The sequence below is a fragment of the Monodelphis domestica genome, chromosome 1 (genome assembly GCF_027887165.1).
Source record: "Monodelphis domestica isolate mMonDom1 chromosome 1, mMonDom1.pri, whole genome shotgun sequence".
In the NCBI taxonomy this organism is placed as follows: domain Eukaryota; kingdom Metazoa; phylum Chordata; class Mammalia; order Didelphimorphia; family Didelphidae; genus Monodelphis; species Monodelphis domestica.
The window spans coordinates 167856489-167865978 of record NC_077227.1 but is presented as its reverse complement, the minus strand read 5'-3'; the positions used below and the strand labels follow the sequence as shown (position 1 = coordinate 167865978).

The window sequence follows — 9490 nt, the reverse complement described above, 5'->3', positions numbered from 1 at the left end:
AGAGGAGAATTCCTATTTAATAAAAATTGTTGGGAAAACTAGAAATCAGTTTGGCAGAAATTAGGTTTAAGCCAGCTCCCAAACCATACTACATAACATAGTTTAAATGGAAACATAACTTTAATATTAGAGATCATATTATAAGAAATTAGAGGGGGCAGCTGGGTGGCTCAGCGAATTGAGAGTCAGGCCTAGAGACAAGAGATCCTAGGTTCAAATCTGGCCTCAGATACTTCCAAGCTGTGTGGACCCTGGGCAAGTCCAAGTCACTTAACCCCAACTGCCTAGCCCTTATCACTCTTCTGCCTTGGAACAAATACACAGTATTGATTCGAAGATGGAAGGTAAAGGGAAAGAAAGAAAGAAAGAAAAGAAGGAAGAAAGAAAGAAAGAAAGAAAGAAAGAAAGAAAGAAAGAAAGAAAGAAAGAAAGAAAGAAGGAAAGAAGGAAAGAAAGAAAGAAAGAAAGAAAGAAAGAAAGAAAGAAAGAAAGAAAGAAAGAAAGAAAGAAAGAAAGAAAGAAAGAAAGAAAGAAAGAAAGAAAGAAAGAAAGAAAGAAAGAAAGAAAGAAAGAAAGAAAGAAAGAAAGAAAGAAAGAAAGAAAGAAAATTAGAAGAGAAACATCATATGCCTCTCACAGCTATGGGTAAGAGATGTATTTTTAAGTAAATAAGATAGAGGCGATTACAAAAAGTAAAATAGAAAATTTTTATTATTAAAAATGAAAAGCTTTTGCATAGCCAATATTAATACATCTAGAGCAGTGATGGCAAACCTTTTAGAGACCAAGTGCTCAAACTGCAACCCTCATGTGACATGTAAGCCCCTTGCCTTATCCTAGATAGGGGAGGGAGAAAGCACTCCCATTGGGCTGCTGGGTAGTGGGGTGGGTCATGTGAGAAATGTCTCAGATGTGCATAAAGAGAGGGAAGGGAGGAGTCCTCTAAAGCATGCTCTAGCATGTATGGCATAGGTTTGCCAACATGGATCTAAGGTAACAAGGAAAGCAGTCAAAAAGGGAAAAGTCTTTGAATCAAATTTCAAATGAAGGCTTGATATCCAAGATACATAAACAACATATATATGCAGATACATATATATGTATTTCATAGTCATTCTCCAATAGATAATGGTCAAAGGATCTAAACAGGCAGTCCTTCAAAGAAGATCTACAAAGTATTCACAACAAAATTAAAAAAAATTCCTCATATGTACTAAAAATATTTCACTGATATAAGAGAAATGCACATCAAAATAACCTTGAGATTTTACCTCCATACTCTGGAAGTTGTAAAAAATGACCAAAAAATTGCAATAGTCAATATTGGAGAGGTTGGAGAAAGATAGGCACACAAATACATTTTTGGTAAAGCTGTGAAATAGCACAACCATTTTGGAAAGCATTTTGGAATTATGTAAATAAAGTGACTAAAATATTGATACCCTTTGAACCATTTGAGATTCCATTACTGGGCTTATACCCCATGGAAGTCATGTATTTAAAAAAGCATAAATGTGTATACAGATGTATTCCAAAATATTTATAGCATCACTTTTTGTGATAGCTAAGAGTTTTAAACAAAGTAGATGCCTATTAGTTGGGGAATTACTTTAAAAATTATATTATATGAATATAATAGAATATTGCTGTGTTGTAAGAAATGATGTGTGTGATGAATACAGAGAAGCATAGAAAATTCTATATAAACTGATGGAGAGTGAAGCAAGCAGAGTTGAGATAACAATATACATAGTAAGTAAACAATTTAAAGGGAAAGAATAACATACCAAAAATTAAATATAACAAAATTACAAATATCAAGTGGGACTTAGATGGAAAGATATGAGAAAATATCCCCAACCTACCTCTTTGTGGAGGCAAAAGGTCCATACACTTCACACATGTTTTTAGACTTTTTCAACATATCTATCAATTGTGCTGACTTTTTTTCCTTTCTAAAAAAAGTTATTTGTAATATTGAATGGATTTTGGGAAGGGGGAGGGAGACGGATGCATGAGATACTATGGAGATATAAGAAACGGAAAATATTAGTAAAAATTATAACACATTTTAAAAGAAATTAAGTTCACTAAATAAGTATGTATACCGTGGAACAGGAAGATTTGTAGAATATAAAAAACAGAAGAAAGAAAACTAGAATTTATTAAGATCCAACTATGTTCCAGACCCTGGGATGAATGCTTTTATGAACATCATTTAATCCTCACAATAACCCTGGGAGATAGGTGCTATTAAAGTTGAAGACACTGAGGCAAACAGAAATTGAGTGATTTCCCCAACATCACATATGTTACTAAATGTTTGAGGCCAGATTTGAAGTCAGGACTTCCTACTAGTTGGGCACCCAGAATAGACAGTGAAGCAAGATCTTGATTATTTTTTCAGAATTTGTCCTTGTCCTCTGGAGGGCAAAGAACTATTTCCATGGAGAGGAGGCCTGACCATATACTTACTACTTCCTACAGAACCAGTCTTCTATCCACTGTACCATGTGACTGCCTCCAGAAAAGAAATGTCATGGCTTCCTACTCATGAAGAATTTAAATATAATGAAAATACTTTTACCATAGAGAATTGGTTTTTAAAGCAGGGTTGCCCTTCTGTGAAATACAAATTAAAAAAATAAATAAAAATTGGACAAAATGAGCTGTGAAATGACCCAGTAAAATTAAGTGTTCACCTCTGTATAAATCTGAAGGTATCAATTAAAGTGGAGTTGGAATTAGAAGACCTGAGTTCTACTACTTTTGAACTATGTAACCTTGGACACTTCCCTTCTCTGAACCTTTATTTCCTCATTGGTAATATGGGCAGTTTCAATTAAATGATCTCTAATATTCCTTCTAGTTCTAAATCTAAGATGATCCTATAAGACAGAACAACCCTAAAACAAGTGAAAGTGAACATGCGGTAGAAGTTGTGCAGGGACAACTCTCTACTATGACCTTGCATTTCCGCTGAGGATAAACTGCTTTAAGACAACTACAACAACAACAACAAAAAAAAAAAAACCCTTCTCTAAAAAAAATTCTTACTCCTAAAGGTATGTTGACTTTTTCTTAAGTCAAATTAGGAATCTGAGTGAATCCCTTACCCCTTTGCCTGTAACACTTTGATGTAACGGAGGAAAGAGATGACTTCTCCTTAGACAATATAGGTAGTATTTTCCCCTGTGATCAGTAATCAGATACCCAAAGAAAATAGTGAAACAAGGTCTTGATTATACTTTCAGAATTTTTCATTGTCCTCTGGAGGGCAGAGAACCATTTCCAGGAAAAGGAGGCCTGATCATGGATTAACTGTTGCATTGCTGGAGGGTAAACCTGTGAAGAAAGCTGAGAATCACTGTGGCAAAACCATTGGAACCCTCTGGGACCCTCTTCCCTTATTTGAAAAATAAAAAGACAGAATTAAGAGCAGAAATAATAAATGCAACCTTCGCAGATCAAAATTCAATGAAAATAATAATTAGTAAGGGTACATGGAGAGGTAAATAAAAAATTAATTTGAAATTAAACAATATGATTCTCAAAAATCGGTTAAAGAAGAAATCATAGAAACAAGTAATAACTTGATTGAAGAAAATGACAATGATGAGACATCCTTTCAAAATCTATGGGATACAACCAAAGCAGTACTCAGGGGGAAATTTATATCCTTGAGTTCATATATTAACAAATTAGAGAGGGCAGAGGTCAATGAATTGGGCATGCAAATTAAAAAACTAGAAAGTGAACAAATTAAAAATCCTCAGATGAAGACTAAATTAGAAAGCCTAAAAATCAAAGGAGAAATTAATGAAATTGAAAGTCAAAGAACTATTGATTTAATAAATAAGACTAGAAGCTGGTACTTTGAAAAAAAAAACAAATAAAATAGACAAAGTAGTGGTCAATCTAATAAAAAAAGAAAGAAAAAAACCAAATTGACAGTATCATAGATGAAAAGGGAGACTTCACCTCTAATGAAGAGGGAATTAAGGCAATCATTAAAAATTATTATGCCCAATTATATGGCAATAAATATGGCAATCTAGGTGATATGGATGAAATACAAAAATATAATTTGCCTAGACTAACAGAGGAAGAAATAGACTACCTAAACAACCCCATATCAGAAAAAGAAATTGAACAAGTCATCAAAGAACTCCCTAAGCAAAAATCCCCAGGTCCGGATGGATTCACAAATGAATTCTATCAAACATTCAAAAAACAACTAATCCTAATATTCTACAAACTATTTGGCAGAATAAGCAAAGAAGGAGTTCTACCAAATTCCTTTTATGACACAAATATGGTACTGATTCCAAAACCAGGCAAGTCAAAAACAGAGAAAGAAAACTATAGATCAATCTCCTTAATGAATATAGATGCAAAATTCTTAAATTATATAAAAATAAAAATTATATAAAAATAGGAAACTAGCAAAAAGACTCCAGCAAGTGATCATGAGGATTATTCACTATGACCAGGTAGGATTACTACCAGTAATGCAAGGATGGTTCAATATTAGGAAAACCATCCACATAATTAACCATATTAACAAGCAAACCGACAAAAATAACATGATTATCTCAATAGATGCAGAAAAAGCCTTTGACAAAATACAACACTCGTTCTTATTAAAAACACTAGAGATTATAGGAATAGAAGGACCTTTCCTAAAAATAATAAACAGTATGTAGCTAAAACTATCAGCAAACATCATCTGCAATGGGGGCAAACTAGAAGACTTCCCAATAAGATCAGGAGTGAAACAAGGATGCCTATTTTTACCTCTATTATTTAATATTATACTAGAAACACTAGCTGTAGCAATTAGAGAAGAAAAAGAAATTGAAGGTATTAAAATAGGCAATGATGAGACCAAGCTATCACTCTTTGCAGATGATATGATGGTCTACTTAAAGAATTCTAGAGAATCAACTAAAAAGCTAGTGGAAATAATCAACAACTTTAGCAAAGTTGCAGGATACAAAATAAACCCACATAAGTCATCAACATTTCTATATATCTTCAACACATATCAGGAGCAAGAATTAGAAAGAGAAATTCCATTTAAAATCACCCTAGACTATATAAAATACTTAGCAATTTATCTGCTGAGACAAACAGAGTAACTATATGACCACAACTACAAAACACTCTCCACACAATTAAAACTAGATCTAAACAATTGGAAAAACATTGACTGCTCATGGGTAGGATGAGTTAACATAATAAAAATGACAATCCTACCCAAATTAATTTACTTATTTAGTGCCATACCCATTGAACAACCAAAAAACTTTTTTACCAAATTAGAAAAAAAGCATAACAAAGTTCATTTGGAAGAACAAAAGATCAAGGATATCCAGGGAAATCATGAAAAAAAAAATGCAAAGGAAGGAAGCCTTGCAGTCCCAGATCTCAAACTATACTATAAAGCAGTGGTCATCAAAACAATATGGTACTGGCTAAGAGACAGAAAGGAGGATCAGTGGAATAGACTTTGGGTAAGGGACCTCAGCAAGACAGTCTATGATAAGCCCAAAGATCCCACATTTGGGGACCAAAACCCACTATTTGATAAAAACTACTGGGAAAATTGAAAGACAGTATGGGAGAGATTAGGTTTGGATCAACATCTCACACCCTATACCAAGATAAATTCAGAATGGGTAAATGACTTGAATATAAAAAAGGAAACTATAAGTAAATTACGTGAACACAGAAGAGTACACATGTCATATCTTTGGGAAAGGAAAGACTTTAAAACCAAGCAAGAGCTAAAAAAAAATCACAAAATGTAAAATAAATAATTCTGATTACATCCCATTTTTAAAAAGAGCCCTTTGATCCAGCCATATCACTGGAATACTATTGTGCTCAAAGGAATAATAAACTGGAGGAATTCCATGGGAACTGGAATGACCACCAGGAAGTGATGTAGAGCGAAAGGAGCAGAACCAGGAGAACATTGTACACAAAGATTGATACACTGTGGTACAATCGAATGTAATGGACTTCTCCATTAGTGGCAATGCAGTAATCCTGAACAACTCGGAGGAATCTACGAGAAAAAACACAATCCATATTCATAGGAAAAACTGTGGGAGCAGAAACACAGAAGAAAAACAACTGCTTGAAATCATGGGTCGAGGGAATATGGCTGGGGATATAGACTCTAAATGAACATCCTAATGCAAACCCCAACAACATGGAAATGGGTTCTGATCAAGAATACATGTAATACCCAATGAAATTACCTGTCGGCTACAGGAAGGGTGGCTGGAGGGGAGGGAGGGAAATTATATGCTTCTTGTAACCAAGAAATAATGTTCTAAATTGACTAAATAAGTTAATTTTTTAAAAAAGACAGAATTGAGTTTCATTTTGCTAATAGATAAAGTAAGTTAACTGTGAAATATTTAGCATGATCCCTGGCACACAGTAATGCTATATAAATGCTATTATTATTATTATACAACCTGTGTGAGATATGAGTATATGAATACAGTGTCTTACAGGTGTTCCCAAAGACAACTAAATCAACTCCTTCCCTTCTCTACCACTAACTTATCTCATTAATTCTCTCACTCCAGGTTTAAAAGCAGTCTAGTGGATGTTTCATAGAAAGCCAATAAGTATTATTAAACTTATGACAGTATTAAAATTAAAGAATCCTTTTCTAATCAGTTCAGACCCTACCCTGGAATAATGCAGGGAAATCTCTTCTCCCATGAGCCAGCTTGTCCTCTTCAGTTTCAAACCACAACCTAAGGCTTAGACAAAATCAAGGTTAATGGGCACATAATTTATTAGCTGTATCAAGTAACAAAAACAAAGATAAATATTCAAAGAAGGTATAAAGCCTGTGATGGGGTTCACAGCTAGGGTTCCTTCTTCCCTCCTCTCCCCAATTCCCAGTGGTTCTGAGGGGAATAAAAGAAGAAAAGGAATGTTTTTTAAATTTTCAGTGGAAAATTTTCATCACTGTGTTCTGGAGAAGGAGAAGGGTGGGAGAAGAGACTATTGGCTGGGCTTCACTTTTATCCATTACCATACCTGTCCAATTGGCCTACAATTACTCTAACTATTCATTTTGCTTAATCTTGACTCTAGGTCACTTCTACATATTTGCCTTCTTTCCTCTTTTCCTCCCATCTATTCAGTTCTTGTTCTTGTCTTTCCTTTATAGGGCCCGAAACTTGGACACAAGTGCTTTTCTCATGGCTACTTAAACCCCAAACAAGATGAGCTCTTCTGAATGCCCACAGTCTAGTTCCAAAGATTTTCTACCTTTAGAATATCCTACAAAGTGTCTGAGATACTGGAGAGGTCTTTTGTAGTCATTGATACTGAGTCTAAGTAGCCTAGAGTTACTAAGGTATAATAATATTCTCTCTAACTAGCTACCAAATTATTGGAAGGATCAAATGGATATATTAGGCATTATATCAGCTATTCCGTTTTAATTATATATCATTTAAATGATTGTTAATTAATATTGCTCTGATTAGCAATTTCAGTTAAGAATTTCATACACAGACATAGATTAGAGCAGGGAAACATGCAAATTTCACTTTTCTATTGCTGAAGTCTGAGTTCAGAGGTAATAATCCTCTCTATAATTATGGTATACCAACTTGATGGTAATAAACCCTAATTACAAGTCACTAAAAAGAGATAATAAGACTTCCGGGTAAACATGGCTGCAATCTAGATGCGAATCACTTCCTCTCCTCGGCACCAAACGAAATAGACTACCTCAAAAGAGCATAAAAATCATCTTGGGAAGAACAGAGGGACTCTCCAGTACCCCACAGAAATGAAGGTACGTGGGGTTTGAACATTGCCACACTATAAGAAGGAGGAAAAGCTTGCACAAAAACGTGAACTGAGCAGCCCTTCCCCCTCCTCCCCCACAGAACCAGAGTAGGGGATCAGAGTGCTCACCGGGACAGCAAGTGAGTGAGGAACGTCTCTGTCTGGGGGGGAGAACACTAGGATCCTTGGGATCTAAAGACTGCTAGGAAATGACCTCTCAGGGCGGTTTCACAGGAGAACCCAACGCACTGCAGAGTGCACAGACAGCGGGGCCTCTGCAAACAACCAACAGTGTGGAGTCTCAAGAATCTGTAAAAACTGCCTAAGGCTGAAACATCGCCCCTCGCTGTAGTGAGGGGGGGGCACGCCAGGTTCCCTGGAAACTGGCAGGGAATACCAGAGATCCACCCCTCAGCGTGGTTTTACAGGAGATTCCTGCACACCGGTGAGAAGAGACCACAGAGTATGGGGGCGGGTGCGCTGAGGGGGGGGCGGGCTGGTGCGCTAATAAACCACAGAGGCTGGGAAGAACTAGTCTGAGGCAACCTAAATCCACAGAAAACCCGCCCATATCACCCAGCCCTTGGACCAAAAAGGAAAGGGGGAAAAAAACCACGGAAGGGATGGCTTACATGGCCCAAAATCAAGCCTCCAAGAAGAAAGGTGGAAAAGTGACTATTGAAAACTTTTATGGTGGGAATAACCAAGGAAAAGAAGAGAAAGAGGATGAAATTCAAACAAAATCAAAACATGCCCCCCAAAAGGGAAATTATCCACAAGCTCTGGAAGAACTCAAATTGGAGCTTATCCAAAAGGTGGAAACCTTCTGGCAAGAAAAATGGGGAAAAAAAAACAGAAAGAGGTCAGCAGCCTGACAGACAAGACCTCACAATTGGAGAAAGAGCTGGAAGCCTTTAACAGAAGGGCAGACCAAGCTGAAAAGCAAAACCAGTCCCTAAAGACGAGAATTAAGCAACTGGAAGACAGTGAACTTGCAAAACAGCAAGAATTAATAAAGCAAAGCCAAAAAATTAATGAATTAGAAGAAAACATAAAATATCTCACTGACAAGGTGACAGACCAGGGAAACAGAGGAAGGAGAGACAACTTGAGAATCATTGTTCTGCCCGAAAAACCAGAGATAAACAAAAAAAACCTCAATGACATTCTACAGGAAATTATAGAAGAGAATTGCCCCAATGTTCTCGAGCAAGGGGGCAAAATAGAAATAGAAAGGGTTCATAAAGCGCCCTCTATACTAAATCCCCAAAAGACAACCCCCAGAAATGTAATCACCAAATTCAAGAGCTTCCAATCTAAGGAGAAAATCTTACAAGAAGCCAAGAAGAGGAGCTTCAGATATAGAGGAGCCCCCATAAGCATCACACATGACTTAGCAGCAAGCATGCTAAGAGACCACAAAGCATGGAACATGATAAGAAAGGCAAGAGAGCTGGGTCTCCAACCAAGAATCAACTATCCATCAAAACTGATTATATCCTTCCAGGGGAAAGTATGGGCATTCAACAAAATAGAAGATTTCCAAGTATTTGCTAAGAAAAGACCAGAACTTAATGGAAAATTTGAAATCCAATCCCAGAGAGCAAGAAAAACACGAAAAGGTAAATATGAAAAAAAGGAAAAGGAGAAAAATCTTATC

The 9490-nt window shown here is 36.1% G+C and overlaps 1 long non-coding RNA gene across 1 annotated transcript in view; it reads left to right on the top strand.

Annotated features, from left to right (window-relative positions):
• LOC103097477 (uncharacterized) overlaps positions 1–5221 on the top strand; it is an 82429-nt gene extending 77208 nt beyond the window's left edge. Inside the window, exon 3 of the long non-coding RNA XR_008914672.1 lies at positions 2408–5221. This is a non-coding gene — a long non-coding RNA (uncharacterized LOC103097477). The remainder of the gene's footprint in view (positions 1–2407) is intronic.
• Positions 5222–9490: the final 4269 nt, after the last annotated feature.